This window comes from Anopheles gambiae, chromosome 3, assembly GCF_943734735.2.
Source record: "Anopheles gambiae chromosome 3, idAnoGambNW_F1_1, whole genome shotgun sequence".
NCBI lineage: Eukaryota > Metazoa > Arthropoda > Insecta > Diptera > Culicidae > Anopheles > Anopheles gambiae.
Genome location: NC_064602.1, coordinates 73,420,949 through 73,444,970, shown reverse-complemented (window position 1 = coordinate 73,444,970; position 24,022 = coordinate 73,420,949). Strand labels below are relative to the sequence as shown.

The 24,022-nt window shown below is 43.6% G+C and overlaps 1 long non-coding RNA gene across 1 annotated transcript; it reads left to right on the top strand.

Moving 5' to 3' along the window:
• The first annotated feature begins 446 nt into the window (after window positions 1-446).
• LOC133393208 (uncharacterized) lies at window positions 447-7,572 on the top strand. The gene is made up of 3 exons (XR_009766016.1): window positions 447-608; window positions 683-5,852; window positions 5,934-7,572. It is a non-coding gene; the product is annotated as an uncharacterized LOC133393208 (long non-coding RNA).
• Window positions 7,573-24,022: the final 16,450 nt, after the last annotated feature.

Below are 24,022 nucleotides of genomic sequence, written 5' to 3'. Positions count from 1 at the left end.
AAAGTCCACAAAAAACACGCTAATAAAACTGATTGTAGCTTTATTTTAATTTCAATTCACTTTACTATCCTCCCTCATACACTAATGTGAACGTCCAGCAGACTTTGCTTGATCGTTCCCGAAAACGATTCCACCTTTTTTTAACAGCATCAGCGGGGGACGCTTTTAAATGAAATTGAGAACATCGACCGAACGACATGCCGTACATAATGACAGATACGTTTCGGGGTATATTCTTAAATAAAAAAACAACTACAGCCACACTAGGAATGTGCGACCGCGTGCGTGGAGGTGTGTTTAAAAGAGGGCAAAATGGCTCACAAATAAAAGCTTTAATCGCAAGCACCCCTATTCATTGAGCGAATGCTGAAACAGTCTGAGGATGTGTGTTAAAGGCTCGCTTTAGCTGCTGGCTCATCACCCTCACGGGGGGGGGGGGGGGGGGGGGGGGATAGAGTTTAATGGAGGCGATGTTGTCGAAGGCAGGAGATAAACGAGATGCGTGAACAGTATCAGAGTGGCAAAAGCATGGGAAGACAAAGAAATGATGAGGTTCTGGAATTCTGAGCATTAGTTTAGATTTCTTTTTGGAGGTTGAGGTAATGAAGGTTGGTGTAAAAGTGTGAGTTTACTAATGTTGTGAATGATATTTCAAGAAATGAATTCCCCCATTCCATTCCAGCTACTTTTCAATCCAAATTCACCCTCATTCACATCTCCCACAATCGCAAAGGGAACCTGTTAAAGGAGACGCGCTTGGTTTTTTTTCTCTTCGAAATCGCCCCACAGCCGCTAACGACTGACCGCGGCTTTAGCTTTCAGCACAACGTCGAACCAGAGCTTAGCGGCGAGGTGAGTCCGCGGAATATGAGTCCTCTGCTGCTGCCCTTCCATTCGCCAATGCCAATGCAAAACAACAACACCCGATCCGAACCGTCTTCCGATACGATCTCCCCGGTCGGAGCTTCGCAGTCGAAGTGGTTGAGATGCAAACAAATAAAAGTTTAAGATGAAACAATAAAACATGATAAAAAATTACTCCCCATTTACATCGAGGGCACCTTCCACCGCCACACCATGCGGTGGATTCCTCTCAAGTCGCCTGAAACAGTATTTGGAGCGAGGGGGAAGGAAACTGGTTTCGTTTGCTGCGCGCTTGTGCGCTGCCGTATTATGCTGATTGCGTTGCACACGCCGATTTTAATGGAATAATTACAATTTATTAACTCATTATTAAACGATGCAGTTGAATGTTGGTTTTTTTTTTTGGTGAAAAATATTGTAAATTTTTTTTTGAAGATAATTGTGTACAAAATGTGTGGCAAAAGAGGTTTGCAGAGATGAAGCTTGATCTTCAGTGGATATAAATTCTTCTAGACACTCCTTATAAGGCAACCAAAGGGGTTGAGTTATGGTTCGCTAATGAAGATCACAGTACGCACCCATGCAGTCGACCGAAACGAGCAAATGCGTGTTACCTTTGCTTGTTAGGCCTTTCCTTTTACAGCGAGTTGAATCCAAATGGCAAGGGAATTCCAGTGCTATAGCGGGATTACTCAGTGACGAGTAGACGAGTAGACGGGGCTAGATGCAATAGGCAAGCCACAGCAAGTACAGCGTGTTCGTTAAAGCGAACGGGAAGAGTTGAAGAACCAGCGGGAAGCTCTACGGGAACAGGTTGCACCAAAGACACCACCAGATTGGAGCCCCAAGATGTCCACCTTCCACGACAACGACGCCCTAAGGCCTTCGGGGAAAGAGTCCAGTCAGGATTACTAATCTTTGCACTATCTACACAGCTCTGCACCGGTTGCAGAGTTGCATCGGGGAAGCGTTCACAAACCAAAACCTGCTTCTTCTCATGCCGATGAATCGTGGGGCAGGTTTTTTTGCAGGTCCTACTTTCCTACCGGTTCTGGTTCATTGGCCCGCTCGTGCTAACGGACAACATGTATAGAGTTGCAATCGCAATTGGACTCGAAGATGGCTTTGGAGCGCATGATCATTTATGATCGCCAAGGCAATTGAGGGCGAGTATGGGACTTTTGGTTGATTTTTTAATAACTGTTTAACGCAAACAAGTCTCTTTTCGAATTGCAATATATGTTATGAAAGGTTCATTACAAAGAACCACAGCATCAGTAACACATTTTCAACTTCACTCCTGTGACTTCGCCTCGGGATGCATTCCTGTTTTCCCTTCTCCGCAGTCCGCGCGCAAGATACCAACAACCTTTGGGATTATTTTATTGTGAATTGTTCACCTCTCCCAACCTGTTCGCCATCTCTTCTCCAACCTTCGAAGCGATCCCTTGCAGGGGATTGTCTCGGCAGCGGTCCAGAAACGGGGAAACATTTTTCGATAAGCAATCGCTCGCGCGCTGTTGTTCGCCTTCCAATGCAATGCAACATGCTGGGATTCGTTTCCACTTTTTTTTCTTTTTCCTTCTGTGCATATTTGCATATGCTTGCAGAATGTGTTGCACTTGATCGCTCAAGAGACTGAGACTGTGGCCACACATCGAAATCGTTGGTATCGTTGTTCGTTTTGAAGGTCACGGCTGGCAGGCAGGTTTCCCGAGGGTCGCCTCGTTTTTTTTTTGCATATTCGGAGGATATTGCTGCAAGCCACTGTGAAACGCGCGGTTGAGTTGGAAGTTTTAATAAAATTTTACTTTTCTTTGTGTCTGTATATTCGCTGCCATGCCATTGAGCATCCCATAGGGACAGTTTTGCCTGGGAATGATTATTCATCGTTAAAAAGTTGAGCAAACGGCTTCAATTTGTCATCGATTTTGTCAAAGATTTTCTGATGAAAACAAGACCTTGGATGAATGAAATTAGATGTTTAGAGGAAGCTATTTCCGGACACACAAAAAAGAATCGGAAAATTGCTTCACTTCCGTCTGGTACGCTGGCGAACAGCGTGGCGTGATTCGATGTTTCTTTCCCTCCGCGTGCTCAATCACCTGTCAATGGGAAGATCCAATCGAAGAAGAGCGCATTGGGTACAAAAAAACTTTGTTCGGCTTCCCAGCGGGACGCATATTGCTCTAATTTCCCTCCCTTCGCCGTCCGTGTAGCCACGGGTGAGGGTGAGCCCCCCCACGTCGAGCAAATCGGCGCGCCAATTGTTCGGAAATTACCATGTACCGTAGAGGGAAAATATGATTATAATTTCGCGAGCAACAGGAAGATCCGGGTGGGTGTGTTTGTGCGCGTGTGAAGCAAAGGAAGAGATTTGAACGCAAAAAAGATTCATTTGGAAGGACAAATTTATTTTTTTCTATCAATTTGGGCTTTGTCCTTTGAGGTAAAACGAGTTTTTTGTTCTTTTGGAAGATGATTGAATATTGTATCAAAGAAAAATTAGCTTTCTCCAACAACAAAAAGCAACATTAAACGATCGAGCAAATGAGTGACATTCTTAGAATTACGGCAGGTCGTCGTCCAATCTTCAGGTGATTGTGGAGGGATTTTCTTTTCTTTTATGCTGTGCGTGTGTGTGCCAAAACTTGTCCTTCCCGTTGCAGTCGTAGGGCTTTGCTAATCTTTCCCAATCCGAGACACACAGCTTCTGCTGCTGACAAGCGCGCTAATGGAAAAATGCCAAAGGCGAAAGCCCTCGCGAACCAACTACCTCGGGTATTGGGGATGTGTGCTGTGCGTCAAACTTTAGCCCGTTGTGTAGCATAATTCCGTAATGACTTTTGCTGTCGGATTAAGAGCCTGAGTAGTATTGCGAACATCAAAACTTGTTCGCATTATTTCGTGTGAGGTGGACACGCCACTGTACGCCACACGAAGGGAGCAGGAGCATTAAACGTGTGGCTCACATATGATGGGTGCAAGTGGTCAGAAAATATTTATGTCCGATCGTTAACGCACAGCGAGAGATTACGCTGGTCGCTTGTTGGGTATGTTTTAAGTAGTTGGGGTACTAAAAGCAAATGTATAAGCATCTTGAAGATGTAGCGGGAATTCAGATTTGTTAATTAGAAAACGACATCAAGGTAAAGCGAACTTTGTTACGTACTCCTCAAGCTGTAAACATACTTCAACATTCCTTTTGGGTTGAATGGAACGATAAATGAACCTTGAGAATCAAAAATCAGGAAATGAACCATTAAAAACCAGCTAATTAAAAGATGAATTTTGAACCAGAACACGTTGAATGCAATTGTATGCTCCAAGGCACCGCTAAAGCTATATTTAAAGAGTAATAAAATGGAAAACCTCAAAGCGGGCCACTGAGGTCTCTTTGAGCAAAACAAGAAAGGTATAGTGAGAAAGAGAGATTAAAAGAAAGCATATTCTCTGTTATGACCAGTTTTATCTTTAACAGAAAATTTTCACATTAAATTTATTTAAAGCATCCCGATTTCTCATAGGATTTGATCTCAAGAAGTCATTGTACTTTCAAGCGAGAGTCCCAAGATATCATTGCTTTCAAGCCTCTGTAAAAGTATTACACAGCCTTTCAAGACTTATTTTTTACAATTAGACCGGAATGCTAGTCCTTGCTAAGCGAGATCTGGATAAGAATTGAACTCATCCGGTCTTATAACAAGCTCTTCATCATAATAATGTATCTGCTTTATGTGTATTCATATAAGCCCTGAAGGATCTGACCGTTAGTCAAAATTGGTAAGCTAGATCCTTAAAGTCTGATGAAATATTTCCATGAAAATATCTACATCTATTAATGGATGAAACATAATCCTGCATGCTTGAAACATATCAAACAGAATGTAGATGACATAAACATGTAAACCAATTCCCATGCATTCCTCGTCCCCGTTGAAAGGCTTTTCCGTCACCAAACGACGCTCATTAAACCACGTTTGTTGTGCTGTCAAAAAGTCATTCCCAGAAGGTGTCCGGTGACTGTGCTGCGCTTTAGGCGAAATATCGCCGGAGGCCCCCGTCGACAATCCGGCGTTCGACGCGTCATTCCGAAGTGGACCAAAACAGCTCGTCCACAAAAAAATAAAGGGAAGATGTTGAAAATTTACGATCCCAAACTGTTTTCCAAACCGATGCCAAGATTGCCCTTGACATCGGGCGAAACAGAAGACGACGATCGGTGCCTAGATGGCGATCATCCAATGTGTTTGTTTGCATCGTTTGTGCCGGCTGATGTCATGCTTTTAATTTCGGCCATATATAGGTCCATATCACACGGGCGGGCACAATCGTTTGTGTTGTTGTGACACAGCGTTACCCCGTTTTTTGTGACGCTTCGTGGCCAGACACAGCAGCTGTTGATCATATGTGTCGCTGGAAGAACTCGTGACGCCGTTTTGCTCATCATCTCCAAACGGCCGATCGTATGTAACCAACAAGTCCTGTCCACTGTCTTGCCGTGCTCTGGACAATGACAATGAAAGATCATTGTTCTGGCAAACAAAATCCGCATCACAGTAAGCGCTTTTGTTTTGTTGGAAGAATCCCCCGGTTGCTGCTGCTGCCACCGCCGCCAGCGTTGTGGGTCGTCACGGTGCGTCCGATGCAAACGTGACCAGCGAACTCCTCCAGCGAACCGGTTGACCTCGGATGCAGCGCATCCGAACAAAGCTCTGGCCACTCAGGGCTGTAGAACAATCGAGTTGATTGTGCTCGGGCTGACGCGGGCATCGTACCTCGCAGCGCAGCACCGCTGATGATGTTTTAATTGTGCCCACCACTCCAGGCAGCAGATCGCCCTGAGGTCTTTTAGCTCGTTTTCGTGTCGGAATATTGGGACTGGGACTGAGACTATTCGGGGCTGCGCTATAAACCGAAACCGGTTCACTTGGATGCTGCGGACAAACTGAACCGTCCGTCCGTGCTGGCGGCCACCGCCGGTGATGGTAATCCGACCCACTGGAACTACTGTTCCCTCCCGTCCTTTTTTTACTCTTCTCTCTCTCTTCTTCTCTCTCTCTCTTTAGCGCTCTAGCGCATTGCTACTTGTTTGACTTCAACCGACGACTGCGCACTGCTCGACACTGCCGCAAGTTGCATCGTTCCAAAGCCGCGCTACCATGGTAGCGAGATGAACTGCGACCGGTTGGATTTATCAATCGCTAGCGCAGCACGTCCCACTGCCTATAGAGCGGGCCGGTGGATGCTGCGTCCGAACTGCCGGAATTTGTAGCATCGAGCATCGATGGTGCGGGTGAAGATGAGATCGTCCTGAAAGCGCTTCGGAGTGTCTGGTTCGGCCCGGGGGTTTTACCCCTCCTACCGCCTGTCCAAGCCGGTGTTGGTCACCTTTCCAGCCATTGGGGAGTTATCGGAGGTCCTACTGGTTGGAGGTTGTTTCCCAAGATCTTGTCGGAAAGCCCAATGCCATCGTCGCGCCATTGCGCGACCCGTCGGTCAGTTTTGGGTTGCAGTTGTGACGGGTGGAACGAGTTGTAGTTTTGTGTTGTGATAAGTTCTAAGACTTCCTGTGCGTGTGTGTGTGTGGACTTTTAAAGGTTCGGTGCGAAGGTGTGTCACACATCCGGGTGAGAGTCAGTGCGCGTGTTGGTTAGTGTCTGTCTGGTGGATTCGTCTGTGGCATTTTATCTATCCGTGGAGTCTACGTGTGAAGTCCAACTCATTTTCTGGAGACGATTTCAGGACTCAAACCCGTCGGAGGAATGCCTTCGAGTGGGGGTTGCTTGGGTCTCTGAAGCGTCCCTAGAATTGGGAAGGATTTCCCTGTAGACATCCAACGGATGGGTAGTGTCATGGCAACTCCACCAGCAACACACGACAGGTGGCAACTGGCTTTTGTTCGGGGTTTGATCATCTTTTCCGTCCTTTATTGGTACCCCCTCCACATACGGACAGGTCCTTAGAGCCTAATCACAAACACAGGCACATACTTCGTCTCCACTCCCTGCTGCTCTGAAGCTGTCGGCGGTGACCGCGGTGGTGCTGGTGGTGTTGGTGTGGAACGCAAGGGAAAGGAAGCTCCCCGATCGGTGGCTCCCCGAGGCTTCCTGGTTGGCACTACGGGTTGGTGTGCTGGGCCGGCAGGGTAGCGTCCACGCTGCCCGGACAGGCACCAGGTACGGTGCGGTCGCCAGACGTATCCGCCCGTTTCGTGTGCGAGCGCTTCGGGAACGGTTGACTTTTCCACCCGCGTCCATTATGAATCGTCATAGAGAGATTGATAGTATCACTTGTGTTTTTAATTCACTTGCCGAATTTTAAATGCAATATTGAACAAAATAACATATAAAAACTCGTTTTTGGAAAGTCCTTTAACAGCAGAGAATTCAATTTCCTCGTTAAAGGTATAAGCAAATAACAAACAAAACAAAACAAAACAACCATACAAATCAAACACACACAATAAATCACAAAACTGCATGGCATGGCTACAGCCTTGTCCAAGTTGAAGCGTGATAAGAATTTACATAATTTCCTCCATTAAGACTCCTTCTTTCCTTTCTTCGTTTTACCGCCCGTAATTCATCGACAAAAGACATACAAAAAACAACTGTTGAGGTAGGCTTATCGCTTGCCCGGCTAGACGTACAATAAAAAATCACAACCGAATTGCTCAATGAAGCACAATCACGGGGCATGTTATCATGTTTTGAGTTTTTTTTCTGTCTAGTGGTTAGAAGATCAATTTCAAAAGGTTATGAAATATGCTGTTTTCACTCCGATCGGTGTTGTTTTGACGGCAAAACACATCGCTTGGTTTGCTGCTAGCAAGCTGGTTTAAATCAAGTAAAATTATTTTAATGTAAAATCATCTTCCATGTCTTTGACGGCATCTCCAAAGAAACAAATATGATTGACACTAACGCTGACGTAATTAAAATCTGGAAAGAATCGAAGAGAAACAAGACCATCGCTTTCTAAATCTGGAACATCAAAAACCGGCCCTGGGGGAAGTGTTTCGGAGTTGTAATAAATCCAACCAAATACTCCCCATGTTCCTTGAAACCATCGCAAGCTCCAATGATTGGAAGCATTTCTCCCCGAAAATTACACCCATTAATCACGCGGATTCCACGGATGAGTCAAGTGTAGCGTGGAAGTTCATAAACGTGCATAAGAATTTAGATGGACTTCTAAAATTAGTTCACTGCTAGATGGCTGTTACTGCGGCTGCTGGCACACGATGGAACCAGCGAACGGTTCCATATCTTTCTGTCTACTCTTCTTCTACTCTTCCTGCCCATGCCAGTGCTAGATGAACTATCTATCTTAGGCCCCTCAGCACCCAGGAAACCATATGGTTCTTGTTTGAATGGGAGCTGCTCTGCTCTCGTCGCCCGCCTGTCAACTTGATCGGTTGATCGGAACCATTCAGCAGAGTGCAGTGCGAAGCAAGCGAAGGATGTTTTTGTAAGATTAATCTGTTTTTTTTGTTGTTGTTGTTGCTGTTGCTTCTTTCACTCACTGATGCTGGCAAGCAAATTCAATGGAACTAGTACTAGATGTTAGGCCATAGACGATCATCAAACGATCGTACAGTCAAAGAGAGCTTCCTGCACTGTTTATTTATTTCATTTACGCTCGATCTTAAGATCATCCGTCATGTTGTCGTGTGTTATTCGTGTGAGACATGTCGAGAAAAGGGTTGAGCTAGTTCCACGCGTTTGTTGTTACGCCGGATGTCTGGAAATGCGATCTAGCGGGTTGATCGGAACACTTGCTTTAGCGTAAGAATGATCTGCATTGTGCGATGTTCTACAGCGATTTTTGAGATACACGCACAAGACTTTCATTGAAGATGAAGAATGTAAGGCGTCCTCTTGAACTGCTCCAATCGAACGACTTCCTTCAATATTTCAGACGCGTTCAAGGATACCAGAAGAGGCAGACCGAAGCTTCTCGCTCCTCGATTATACATCCATTGATACCTCTGACGCTTCACTTAGTATGATCAAAGTGAAGTAGTTTTCGTTTCTGCTTCTCGTTTTCCCAAAAAGCAAGGATGTACAACGAATGCGGCGAAAAAGTCAATAATCGTAATGAATGGCTAACATTTCGGGAGTGGTGTTTTTTTTTGTCGATCCCTCCAAATCCACTTGAAGTTGATACCCCGTGTTCACCTGGTTCAAGGGAAACCCGCCACAAATTTCACGGCTATACACATTTCCATACAGAAATGGCTTGTTTTCTTCCCTGCTTCTATGCTCTCTTGTCTTTCCCTTTTCCCCCGCATCGAGCGGGTTCTATTTTCGGACGAAAGACCAAAGACCAAACAAATGCATGTTGTGTAGCACGTCATCAATGAAAAGTCGGCAATCGGTTGGGGGTTTGTGGTGTGTTTTTTGCTTCAGTGAGGTTCTCTTTGCACTTCCAGAATTCCAGTAGTCAAGAGGTGGTTCCGTCCAATGCATAATAGATGGCTGTACTTTACGGGGTATTTTTTTTCGTATTTTAAGAGTTTTACCTTTTTGAAGGAAATAGACATATGAGCTCGAGTAGATCATCCCAAGGGCTGAATAGTAATAATTATATTAGTCTTATTTTTCGTATATTCTGTTATTTCAAAATAGACTATTCGTGTGCAGCCTTTGAGTAGAAACTGATATAAAGAAAGGAAACGATGGAGCCAGAGGTAAGTAAGCAAGCAAGACCTGCTGGAACGAGCCCCGTATCGTATGTATCCGCAGCCAAACGCACCTTTCAACTCCACGCGTGGAGCGATTTACGACGCCGAGCGAGTCTCTGGATGTGTGGCGTTTTATTTATAGCAAAAGGGGACTTCTTCCACTTTATTCTCCAGCCGTCACAAGTGCAGCGTACCTTTACCGCAACTGGAATGAAGAAACGAGCTGGATCGCGCCCGGAAACTTCCAGCGAATGACTCAAACACTCCGATGACGGATGCTGTTAGGCTTGTGTTATTTCCCATCCGGTCCACCAGTTTCCAAGCAAAAGGGTGGTAAAAGGGTGACAAACCATACCGTCAGAGACATTTCCGGATGCTCCATGGGTTCGGAAGCGCCATGGAAGTTCTTCCCTAGTGACCATGAATTTAAAATTGCATCTCATTTAGAGTGAAAAACAAACTCCGCTTAGAAATGGCTGCAGAATGTAGAATCTTGCCCCAAAAAGGTGTGAAAGATACGTGCAAAATCCATAAAGAGACTATCTGTTGCGTTCAAGACGCATTTCTTATGCTCATCTCGAAGCGGTTTGATGTTTGTTGCCAAAATAAATTCACCTTTTTGACATCAACGCAACTCTCCGCAGCAAACGGCGCGGCCTAATTCGTATGCAAAACAGCGTCCGCTCTGGGTCATGCATAAGTAATGTCGTTGTCTCCGTCGTCCGATGGATTCGAGCTGTGTTTTAGGGAGCAGGTTTTTGAAGATGGATTGGACTTTAAGTGAAATTAAATGTGGTAGAGTGTGGCGATTAAGCGAGATAATTGTAGCTCGGCGTTTCTAACACACACACACACATCAATAAGATGTCTGTCTACCGATAAGGTAAGGTTATGATCTGTAAAGCGGCGTGCGGCTCATCAACCCCGAAAACCCATCGCCATCCCAGAACGGATTAAAAACGGGTGAGTTTATTTGAATATATACATCCCACTTGCAAGTATGGTACGATCCTTATCGTCGTCGCAACTGTCACGGTGATGTCGCTTGCGTACGCAAATAGCCTACGGATGCCCAAATGTTGCGTTTCCCCGTCTGTTAGCGGTAGCGCAAAACAGTGCGCAAACAGTGGAATATCATCATCCATCAAGGATGGAAATCTCAGCAGCACACGGGACTACAACGGGAGCGGCACAAGGGACAGAGGTTTTTCAATTTATTTTACACTTTAAATGGGAAGGCTTTTTAAAGGTTATGTTTTTCTTTTGTGTCGTTTCTTTGTACCTTCAAGTGCCTTCCTTTTTTTCTCGATTTGCACGACTACTTACCGAGTGTACGATGATAAATGAGTTTCCAATGATGGCTTAAGGGAAGCTGGAGAAGTAGGTAGAGCCATCGATTCGCCCATTGTTGCCAAACGGAGGAAATATTGTAACGAACGTGTATTGTGTGAAGGATTAACGAAGGAACGAGGGGATAAGCGGGGAGAGCTTAAGAGGTGTAGATGAGTTTGAGCAAATGAAAAGAAATAATTTTCCATCACCTCTTCTCAGCAAGGCAAGCAGCGTTGTCCTCTCGGGAAAACACGCGCCTTTTTAAGGATGTGTATGTGGTTTCTCTGTCTCTCCATTTGTCGCCCTCAACCCAGCTCCAGTACGGCTAACAAATGATCCTTTGCGGTTCACCTTATTGCTCCCCGCACGAAGCGATTCATTGCGGGGAAACAATTAACATTGCATGCCCCTTTCCGGGCGTGATTCTACTCTTGTCGTGTCGTGGTTTGGCCGTGGTTTTGCCGGCACGTGCAAAGGGTACTCTTTGGTGAGGATTGGGAGATCTGTTTCAGGAGGGATTTTTGCACAGAAAGTGGGAAAACTTGTTGACTTTGAATGGATTCTTATGAAGGGAGGAAGTGAGAGGAATGTGGTTCCAACAATGGGTTATTCGTTTGAATTTCGAGAGGAAGTGTGTTGAAATGTTACTAATTATGATTTTCTGATATTTTAGAAGGAGCGAAGAGCAATTGTTTCCTTTCAGAAGCTAAAATATGAAATAACAATTTAAAAGTCTTAATTTTTAGCCATAAGACCATGTTAAGACTTTAAAATCCCTTTGCTCCCCTGAAAATGGCGGCATTTTCACAGAAGATTCCATTCGCAAATTCAATTACAGCCAATACGCTTAATCCGGATTTGGGCCCCCAGTGTAAAGACCTGTCGTCAATAAATCCTTCCGCGGTTGGAATTCGCTGGCGGCATCGGGCACTGTACGCAAAAGCTCCGAACTTCAATCGAAACCGGCCGACCCGATTGTTCGACAAAGCGGAACAATCGAGCGTCCGTTTTGGGTGGGCTGGGGGGGAAGTGAGTCGAGCGTATGCAAATTTCAATTACGGTAGCACATTTTTCCAATTGTCCTTCCGTTCTCGTCCCAGCTTACAGTGCAGAAAGGTGGAGAACGGATGAAGTGTGCTTTGTGTGAGCATTTTTAATTTTTTTTCAATTGGCATTGAAAGCCTTTTATTGTGAATGTCCCTCGACCCAATTATGCTGTGGGTGAGTCCAACATCGGACCTCGGTCACTCTCTTTGAGGTCCATTTTCTCCACAGCACAACACATCATTGTAATGTCAGCCGAAGCAGCCGAAAGTGCGGTAACAGTTGCAAAAAGTAATTTAAATATCCTTTTAATCGACTGCTGAAATCACAACAACAGGGCGGGCGCGCTCGAGGCGCGGGTCCTTTGATATGAAAAGTGATCCGAATGTCAAACAGAAAACTACAAAGCACCACTTTCCCCCCACAAGGGACGATACAAACCGAAAACTGGACAAACAATCCGTACCGGTAGGTAGCAGGGGAAAAACAGGCATAAAAGGGAAAACATTATTACACCGCCATACATTATGTATATGATTATGCAAACACAATAACACACACACACACAAACACTGTGGTAGGCAAATGTGAGAAGCGAGTAAAAAGTGGCACCCAGATCAACATTACGATGAGGATGATGGGTGATGGGTGATGACAAAACTTTGCTGCGCGAGTGTTGTTTGGTTTTTTTTTATTGCCCGGGTAGCTTCCTGTATTTTTTTATTAGCTTTCTCGCTTCTTTCATCCTCAGAAAAGGGAGCATTATTGCTATCACTTTCCCTTACAATAATGTTTTTGTGTGTGTGTGTAGAGGTTGTTGCTTTTGTCTCCTGCTAGACTATCACGGGGTTTCACGGTCGGGATTAAAAGAACACGGTGTTCTTCTTTCAGTTCCCCTCTTTGTTCAAATAGTGACACCAAGGGAAAAGATGTGCCGGAGTTAGTTTAGAGGGAAGTAAAGTGTTTGTGAAGCGATTCGCTGACAAAAAGGGAAACCCCTTTTCGATGATGATCTACCGTCTGTGTGGTCGGTACAGTGAGGGGTATATTTTTAAGTGATTATGGTCGAAAAATTGTATCTAAAGTTATTTTGAGGCAAACAGGCTTGATTTAAGGGTTTGAGCTCTGGAAAAATGAGAAATACTTAATACAGTTTAATTTGGTTTTTAGAATTACACAACAAATGACTTTTCTTCGAATTGAACTTCCAAAAAACAAAATAATCATGATTTAAAGAAGCTGAATACAAACATAACACACTCTTTTTCTATTTAAAATTATTTTAATAAAACAAAGTACTAAATGGACTTATAATTATGCTCACCACTGTACGGCAATGCCTACATTCCCCTTGAACAATGCACCAGAGCACCCGGGCTCAATTGCTACCGGATGGTGTAAAGAACCGTGACCGTCGCTGTGTTATCCTTTCCCTCTTTCCATAAGTCGATCTACCCGAGCAAACCGACTTCTGCCTACTGTACTACTGCACACCGGAAGCTCCCGAAGTCCTTAATCGACCGGTGAGTGAGGACAGTGTGATTTATTGTAATCGAATGTATCCTGTCGTGTCGGCTTGCCTCTTCGGTACCATCGCTTAGGTAAATCGCTTTCGATAGATGGATGAGAGCGAGAGAAAAAGAGCGATGGCAAACATTCCTTTAGAGCGACCGCGCGGCCATCCAACGAGCACGGTGGTCAATTGATGGGAACTGTACGGGTCAATTTAGGGGAAGCCTTTGGGGAGTTGCTACCGGAAGAAAAGGTAACCTTCTCAAAGGGAGAAAGGGTTTGCTTCTTTTTCGGGGATAATTTATGCAGGACCTTTTAAATTGAGGTCAAATTATGACAATAAAGGTATTTGAGGACATTTTCAAGTGGTTTTTGGCTTGCTTTTTCAATGGAAAAAGGTAATTATCTTAAAAACGTAGCTTTGAGTGAATGAATATGCGTTACATTCTGTCCACAAGCTTACCATTTCCTTACGGTTTGACTGCTTTGTCCACTTTGTCGATAGTTTGCTGCCTCTAATTACTTTCTGTTCCAGAGGACACCACACACAACAGCACACAAACCTAAAAGGACACTGGAGGCTTCAATACTCCGGGGACTAATGTTTGATTGACAAAGTTTTCCTTCCGGCTTTCTTGTACTTTTAGCGCTTCACAATCTTCCAACATCACACACACACACGCGACCAAGAGGATTACACGGGCCCAAATACCATGGAATTGAGCACTTCGCCCCCCCCCCCCCCTCGCCGTAAGCATTTCCTTTTCTTATCGATGCGTCACCATCGACAGATTTCGCCGTTTTCCCGATACCATGATAGAGGGATTAGTGTCAAAAGCTGGTGATGTTGTTTTCGGGTGCAAAAATTATGCTTCTCATGTTTCGGATGACGGTAGCGTTTTATCGCCCACCACCAAACTGCCACGGTACGATTAGGATGATAATGAGATGAGCGCTCCGGGTATTACACACACGTTCCCAGACTCCATTATCGCGCTGTGCAGCTTGTCAAGCAGTGTATTACATGATCGTTATGATTGCATTATGGTGGTCAGGGGTGTGTGTGTGTGTGTGGTTTGGGAAGAATAATTTACGGTAGAGACAGAGGGACAGGCAGAGCCGTTAAATCAAAGCCCGTTGGCAATGCGACGGGCATGACTGTTGGCAGTGATGCTCATGAGACAAGCAAAAAAGCATCCGGAAAAACATTGCGCATGACGAGACTCGTGCTTGTCTATGTGAAAAATGTTTTTATTTTAAATTTTCGCTACACAAGCCGTATTGCATTCAAAGAAAGAATCGGAGTATATCAACATTTATCTTTTTTGTAAACATTTTTCTGTTTCAATTATACTTTTTTTATACAAAAAACAAACGCGTTCACGTGCGTTCACCGAAAGTAAAAATATGTTGTTGCGCCACCGCTTCAAAATGGATGACCCGTTCCATGGCAACGCGCCAAAGTGACCGACGTCACTAGGGAGAAATCGATAAATGTCACCAGCACAGCAGGATCCATAGCACATTGCGCTTCACGGAAAAACCGAATCGGCGCTGACGGTTGTTCAAGTGACCGGTCCCTCTCGTTGCCTTTCCATCCATCCATCGACGGAGTGTATAAATGTTTAATTTTTATGATAATTGAAAAAGGAAGAAACCTTGACAGAGGGCCCGAGACTCACGAAACCGCTGGATTCGTGAAACTGTGGTCATGTTGCGGTTTCGATTTTGCCAATCGAGCTAAGCGGAGCATTGGCAAAGGGGTAAAGTGGGGGCATTTCCTGTAAATTTATACGATTGAACCGTTCCCCGAAATCGAACCTAATCAACCCATAAGGATGCGGTGGCGGCAGCGGTGGCCGGTGCTTAATGGTTGATTTATGCGTCCTTGGTGTCCGTTGGTAACTGGACACCGTTTTCATAATTTACTCCTTGTGCTTTAAAAAGGAAATATCGGACCTTTTTTTTCTCAAGAATTGTAAGAAGTGTGCAAGAGAAAAAAGGACTCGTAAAATTCGTACAAGTTGATTGGTCAAATAAAAATTTCATACCAGACTGGGTAGATAAAAAATCGAAGTACGTGGGGCGAGCGAAGTCTTTCAACGTGATTAGTACCTTTATCGGTAAGTTCCGACACAAGAAGTGGTGGATGTGAGGGATAAAAATCTCCTTTTTAAAAGAAACGCACACTCTCTTGAGCTGCCCTAAAAAAGGATCAAATAACGCAACAGTCGGTCGATGGCGTTTCCTCCGGTCAATTGTAAAGGCATGCCGGGAATATCTGGCCTGCTGGTGAATGTCCACTTACGAGAGCTGTTTAGAGGGATTTTTTTTACTTGAAGATATCTACCATACGTGTGTCTCTGTGTGCTTGGACTGCTCACTTTTCGATCCCTCTTCCTGCTAGCCTGCCTCGTAAAGTGAGGTTAGTAATGCACATGGCACACGTTTTGTGGGTTTGCGTACGCTGGCGTTCGATGCGTAATTGAGTGGGCAGAAAGTGGTTCCATTTCAATGCTTGTTCGTTGATTTGTTGTTTGTCAGATTGTGTTTTCGAATGGGTGGCAAGGGTCGTTTGTGTGTGGGTTCGTTTTTTGTTGTTGTTGTTGTTGGTTGCATTGAATGTAAGTGGTCTGGGGATGTGGAGTGATTAAGGGATGGTTTATTGAACCATCAAAAGGCTAATGATTTCCTAATGAAAGTGCCAACACAAAAACTGGGAAGGGGAAAATGGAGTTGGAAGGCTCAAAAGGACGAGCTGGACGCGCTGACCGGTGCAGTCGAGCGTTGGGAATGGAAATGCGTTAACATAATAACGCTTAAAAGCACCAAATGCATCGCATGGGCTGTCGGGTTCGTCCGTTTGCTTGATCCTTTTGTTGTGTCGGGGATCAAACGATTTCCGTTTTGTATCAGCACAAAAATATGAACAGTCTTTGAAGAAGGTCATGTTTCATTCAAGGTGTGCAAATACTTGTGCCATGCAATGTATTTAAATAATTAATTATGTTTTAATGAACAGAAAAAGCAAGGCCATAAAAGTGTTCTTTCAATAAGAAAGTGAGTCATAATACTTTCCAAAATCGCAGGATAATTAGTTTGAGAGGTTAAAAACTGACCAAAAGACGAAATATGCAGACTAGGAAAAGAATATGTTCATACTTTTTATTTATTATTAAAAAAATGAATAGAGCAAGCTACCACCAACGAACCAGTCGGTTCAAAAGACCGTTCATACCGGAAACCTCAATCGTAATCTTAATCGTCCGTTCTTCCTTCCGCTGATAGCACAAAGAGCCAGCGACACCAGCGACAACGAACAACAACACTCCGTGCTCTTGACTTTCGTACTTTTTATACATACTTTGCGATAAAAAAAGCACGGAAAAAGCAACATTCTCATCCATTCATTTCTGCTCTCAATATACCCCGACACCCCGTTTTGTTGGCTTTTCCGATTACCGCATTTTCAGCGACATTGTGTGTCGTCGCTCTGTTCCTTTCTATTGATCCGGTGCAATGAATGGGAACGATCCGCCGAGAGGCCGTGGGGGAGGGGAGGATGGGAGACCGGAAACCCTAAATCGTTCGAAATTTCCTTTTCCCATTTGCAAACCCATTGTTGGGCCATTCGCGCGCTCAATGGATCAATGGACCGAAGGCCTTGTCATCATCAGTTATCTTGGTGAACAAACCGGAGTGTGGAGGAAGCTTTTCACTTCCTACATAGGAAAAAAGTCCTTTTTTGTCATCCTTGGTAGTTGTTTTTTTTGTTGCTGTTTTTGTTGCTGCTTGGACGACGAAGAGTCAATAAATCGAAGTGTGCCAATGGTGGGAAACACACATCACTCTCTCTCGCTCTGCTCTGCGCTGTATGGGAAAGAGGGGCTCTTTGCATGACTTGCTACGATTGTTTACCATGTTGTTCGCTGGGTGCATGTGTGTTCGCAAGTGTGTTTACGTTGACTTGTTTGTGCTACAATAACTGTCGGAACGGAAGCGCGTTTGACGTTCCTTTTGAAGTTCGGATTCGGTTATTTATTTTACAACAACCTACTGGCCGCCCGGCCGGGGGAGCGGTTTTGTTGGTGGTGGAAAGGCAAAAGGGGGGAATTATTTGAATAGCTGTGTGATAGGAATACATGCCAAAGGAGGAATATTTTCCAAACAGGTGGATTTTGTATGTAAAAATTAATCCTCATTAGATGGAATGAGAAAAACTCTTGTATCATCATTGGATGAAAAAATGAGGTAAAGATAACTTGCATCATTAATAATGAGAGATAAGGATGCGCAAACTTTATGATGATAAGCACAACCAACCTTATTGAATTTGCGTTTTGCATGTCATTGCTGCACGAGTTTCTTGTTATCTCAAAGGTTGGAATGAGCCGTTTAAATTATCTGTTCGTCAAATAAAAATGAAAAAGGGTTCGATAGTGTTAAATTCCAAAAATATGTTTAAGTGAAAAAAAGCTAAAAATAAATTCAAATCGACGAAATAATGACAGTCAAAACCTTGGCGCAATATAGCATCGTCATCGTTGCACAAACCGTAAAGTGAAACTTGCAAGCAAAATGCCATTATAGCCCCATTTAAACCGTGAAAATTTTTCAACGAGCACGCGAAAGCAGCGAAAGAAAAGCGGCAAACGATGCCAAAGAGCACATTCCGTCATGGAAAACCAACCAAGACAATTTCTCACCTTTCATTCACTCCCCGCGAAAAAGAAAAATGAGAGAAGAAAATCTTCTCTGTCGCTTTCGTTGTTAATTATCGCTAACGAGATACGGGAAAATTGTGTTTACTTTTGTAACCTTTCATCCTCGTTTCACCTGCAACATCACATTACTCCCCTCCTTTTACGGTTTTCCCCTTCTCCTTCACCTTCACTATTGATGTGCGTCATTCCCCTAACGAGGGCGGAACCAAAGCATGGAAAAAAGATCAAACGGGGTAAAAGTTTTGCTTAAACAAATTTATCTACAAAACGACTCCCGTACGTTGCCTGCTTCCCCAACACTCCGGCATCCCCGATACCTTCCCAGTTTCTAGTGTCTCTTTAGAATCATTTGAATTTCGGGTCCTTTTTCTCCTTCGGGAATTCAGCTCGCTAGGGTGACGAGACTGAGAGATGCGCAAATAGAAGCGATGGTAGCGGTACCGTGTATGGGTGCTTGAAAATTAAACAAAAGAGCGTGCTGGAAAAACAAAAGAATCAAACCTAAGTAAGGAGGGATCAGTTCGAGGGATGCGGTAGACAAATAAATTGAAATTGAATAGAAATTGAACCAACAAGGCTACGACGACGGAAAATCATTCTAATGAGCAGGAAAAACAACATAATCGAGAGGGGAAAGACAAAGCAAAAAGCAGCCACGAATCACTGCACAGACAATGGCCATTGACGTATCGCGTGCGATCTTTATGCCAACATTTTCCACCATGTAAGAACGCTAGCAAGAGTAACAAGGATTGATCCACCTTGCAAAGAGGAAAATTCCGGTTCGTTGCCAACAAAAATACCTTCACGCGTCAGGTCGCCGGTGTTTAGTTCTCCGCAAGATTCTCTGCGGCTCCGTGTTAAAGGGCAACCGGGTATTGTTCGCCTATCAGTTTGGCTCGAACACGCAATCCATTTCACTCACTCGACCGTGCGGATTTTCCACCCTCTGTTGACGCGTTTTAGCGAAGAGGAGGCGCTACACCCAGGCGCCCACCCGAACGGAGTTTCATAACAATGCGCTGCGCATTGTCAGCGCACACAACAATGGGGCGGGAGAGAGCAGGAGTTTTTCTCGCACATTCACCCTTCAAGGAATTGTGGGAAAACTCGCTCGATTGTTGCTGCGCTCCGAGGTTAAGAAAAAGTAGGTGGAGCTTTTGTGGAGAAAAGGTATCTTTTGTTGTCAATGAGCATTGTTGTTCATGTTTTGAATGTCTTATGAGTGATGAGGTCCTAACCATTTGATTTGGGGAAAAAATGGGTCTATGAAAGTAGCTACATTTTGACATCACTGTGAAAATATTCATTTATATTGTTTAAAATTGTCATGAAACGATGAAAAACTAAATCAAAATTCATTTTATTTTCACGACTAACTATTACTCTTACTACTGTCTGGTACATCATTATAATTCCACTAGTCAAAACATCGTGTGATAAGCAATTCCTGTGCTCTCTTTTGAATTTCTAGGTCAAACGGACGTGTTACGAAATGATTTCGACTCTCACAAGACCTCACATTGTAAGCCACGTTCCACCACAACATTGTTGGGCTCGTGTATCATCACCAACCACGGATGCTGGAAGTCTGGCAAACATGTTTGAACAAACAAGTACTGTTGTCTAAGCAACAGTCTACCAATGACAAAACAATCCAGCTTCATTGTCGATCCACTGGCGCCCTCTAGGTCATCCTCGTGGACGCTGATAAGCGTAGATGCAACATGGTGAAATGCAATGAGGAACTGTTTGCGCTCTGGCTGTGTTGGCTGCGCCAAAAAGTGCGACACATTCTACGGACCTTTAAAACTCATTCGAAATCAATTCATCAACAGCGTGCCGCTTTGTTTTGTTGTAAAGGGCACCCCTCTCTAATGACAGTGACACCGCCATGATTGATCGTCTGTGGCAAAAGGAAAGGGCTGCCGTTACTGCCTGTGAGTTGTGGAGTCTAATTACCACCCAATCGGGGTTGTAATTATTCCCGATGAAAGGACGGCAGTATCGGTTTGTCTTGGAGCTGGAACTTTGAACTCTATTCGGGAGAGATAGACGAAAAAAGGCATTGGATTATCGTTGGTTCAATTTCAAACTAGCCGGGTCGTTTCGTCGGCCTGTCTGTGTCTTTTGCTTTGGTGACGCGTTTTTTTCTCACGACTGACATTGATCGATCGAGGGACGATGGATTAGAAAACCCGGCATAGATCAAGCGACCCTTTTCGAGAGGGCCGATCGATTGACGGCTGACGTATAAAAATGTGACCCCTTGTGGCCGATCGAAATATGCAAAACGGAACGGATAGATGATGAGGATTTAGACTCTTATCTTTGTTTCGGCCATCATCAAACGCCTGAAACCATCATCACCACCGTGGATTAATTGTGGTGATAATATTTGTTGATATTATGTATTTCAAATAATATTATTCGCCCGGCGCACTTCATGGTCGTCGTCTTGGCCTTTCGAATTCTGCCTTCTTTCCCTCGTCATTGGAGTCTCTCTCTCTGTCCCCGATCGCTGATAATGCCGCATTGCGCTACGCGAAGCTCGCACTACGCATGCACGGCATTTCCTTCGCAAAGCGCAAGGTCATGGCAAAAATTGCAGCATGGCTCCCCATGCACCCCACGCACGCAGCAGCAGCAGCAGCAGCAGAGGTCTTTGTTGGATGTTTTCTGCATTGGAACTTCCATGTCCAATGCTACCTTTCATTTGATATTATCCGCTTATTTATGTGTTGTGCGTGTTTCTTTCCCTTGGTCATCCTACTTCCCACTGACTTCGGTTGGACTAGACAAAGAAAGACCTGCGTTGTCTAGCTGGGGCTTCTGGCTTTATCCCATAAAGGTTGACGGCGAAGGAATGCGTAAAGAAGAGGCGGCAAAAATAGTCATGTGGGAATTGCACGAGAAAAATAATTAAAACAAAAACTTGTTTTACTGAGCTTTCTGTGCAACCGAGGGTTGTCTTGAGCCTGTGTTACAATTACGGATAAAATCAATCTAATAAGAATCTTATACGGGTGTTCTGTATACCTTTGAGATTGAGTGATGTGAAGAACATTGTAATTAAATGAATTATATTAAGGGTGAGCAACTAATTAGATAAAAAATAAAGGAGATATTCGAATAAAATTCACAAGAGTTAATAAAAAGTGCTTTTGTTTGACCGATTTTCTCGCTCCTCTGAACTATTGTGCAACGGAGCTCTACGAATGTTGTACTTCTTCAGATGGCGCTGTTTCACACAGCATCCGAAGATGAGCAACGGATTTTGCAAACATTATTCTATACTTTTTATTTCAAATCTCATGGCCCTTTCGCGAGGAATGTTTTGGTTTGGATAAATCCTCACAAAACTTTCACTATTGCGAAAGGATTACAAAAATATCTATCCCCACCCATACACCAGAGCCCACAGCAACAGCGAGATCGATGACTCTGCATGCTGGACGCTGGATGTTTGGCAGGGACATTTGGGAAAAATACGATTAACAGGTAACGTGTTTTCGCTCAACACATCGTAAAACGGTGCATCTCGGTGCTGGTTTAGTTTTATACTGGCGCCCAAAATAGCCCGTCATTGATTTATCAACACCGGATCGTTTGAGTTTTATTAGTTTTGCATTATTATTTGTTTTGCCCTAGTAAAAGGTATGCGTTGCTTTTGCTTTCTTTTTCTTCCTTGGTTTGCTGAGCTATCGATTTAAGCTTGATGGACTAATTAAAATATTAATATCAGATTACATCCGAGACTGCTGGACCGTTGGGTTGGGCTGACGAGATGTCAAACCTGGCTGATCGGAGGGTGCAACTTGCCGAAAAAAGGGGGATAGGGAAACGAGAACAGCACGGCAAAGCATAAACGTATTAGCAGCAGCATAACTGAACCGTTCATCGTTTGACTTTGTATAGGTCCTTCTTTTTGGTTCCAAGTTTGCAACGATTTTCGGATTTCTTCTTTGCCTTACAATCTTGCTCAAGTTGTTCGCTGTAGACCGTCGTAAGAAAAGTGTCATGTTACATTCAAATTCCGATTTTTGACATGCGGTGACGTTTTAATTGTGCGCCGCTCAGCGGGTGAAGCAAAAAACGTGGGGGGAGCGTATGGTGTTTGGAGGTTGGCGTTGATATGGTGGTGCTACCAGCGAGAAAGAACGAGAAATTTCGCTGGCTAGAACTTTTGGCCAGCGACAAGCTTTAAGGAGCAAAAGCATGAAAGCACAGCACGGCCACAGTGCTTGCCACGTTTTCGTTTCAAAATATTTCACTGTTTTTGAAGTTCTTTTTAGTGAAATATTTCACGGGCTTATAGTAACCAAGTTACAAGTTTGATTGTAAAAGGTTGATAAAACATGAAACCAACTTTTACATGTTTTACACATGTTCGGTATTTGGTTACATAGTTTGTAAAATATGTATTTAATATTTTAACCCGCGAATATGCTGCTATCATGCTAAAAGATGAAAAAATGATAGCTTAGTTTACCTTACTTCATGAATTTACAATTAAAAACATGTATATATTTTTCTGACACATTAATGGCCCTCTCCGAGGAAATTGAATTCACTGCTGCGAGAGGACAAGCCAAAAACTGTTGATTTCCATAAAGTGATATGTCTGTAGTTGTAGCGTTATTTTGTTCTACAATTTTGAATCAGCCTCCACGAACGTTCGCGGCAGACGTTTATCAATTGGTCGACATTCTCCACTAGCGATTTGTAAAAGAAATCGTCTCCAACGAAAAAAGTGTATCCGTAGTGCGAGGTCAAAACCCAAAAGCATGGGAAAAATGTCGCGACATCGTGTCTGGCGCCAGCATGTCTGAGCGACGAAGCACAAACAAGACAAGCCCAGCAGTAGGGCACAGCATCATCCAGAGATGGTTGTAAGCGTCATTTGAAGATGTGTAAAGGAAAGACTGAGTTTGTTGTTTCGAAAAGAGGAATTGATTGATTGTAAAGTCAATCAAAGTTAAGACAGTTTAATTAGTGATGTACACATTGTAACTAGCTAATTATTCCTGTATTTAATTTAATATTCAAGCATTCATTTTTAACTGTTATTTAAGATGTAAACCAAATAGAAATTGTATAAATTATTATAGAAATTATTAAATTATTAAATTATTAAAATGTCTAGTCAATTACATTACACCATTTACAACATTGCTTTGAAACTAACGGTTTCACCCGGAGATGATGTTTATTCTTGCCTACCTTCAGGCGTTGATGTAACTAGAAAGCGCCATCTACTGGAAACTAGCAAACACTCTGGCATACTGTCATACTGAAAATTTTAGACATGGACGCGTAGTATGCGTCTGTTTACAAGATTCTCTATTATTTAGAATTTATTACAAAGAAAAACAAAAAGGCTGTACTCGCAATATATTCAAATAACTTTTTATGACTAATTTAAGCTTCACTCTAAAGCTAGCACGAAAAGCATACATCAGATAATACAAACTTTTCAACTGTTATACATTTTCTAATGGTTGTCATAAAAGAGTATTGATTTTAACTACACTCTGCGCATGTGCTAGAATCAACACCAAACAATTTCCTGTACTTTCTGCAATTTATTACAACATTATGAGTGCTATATGTATTGAATGTTTTGTATAAGGAAAATAACGCCTAACCAGCTCTGGTAAATGATTTTATCGGTCAAATGTAACTATCTTTACAGTATATTTATTCGATAAAATGGCATTAAATGGATTCCAGTGAAATATAGAAAGACATTTGACTCATACAACTAGCAGCGTACATCTCTCCGGTTATACATCGCTAGCGGAACATATTGACCGACGTATAAACCGACCTGCTCGAAGCCTCACTTGACAATATG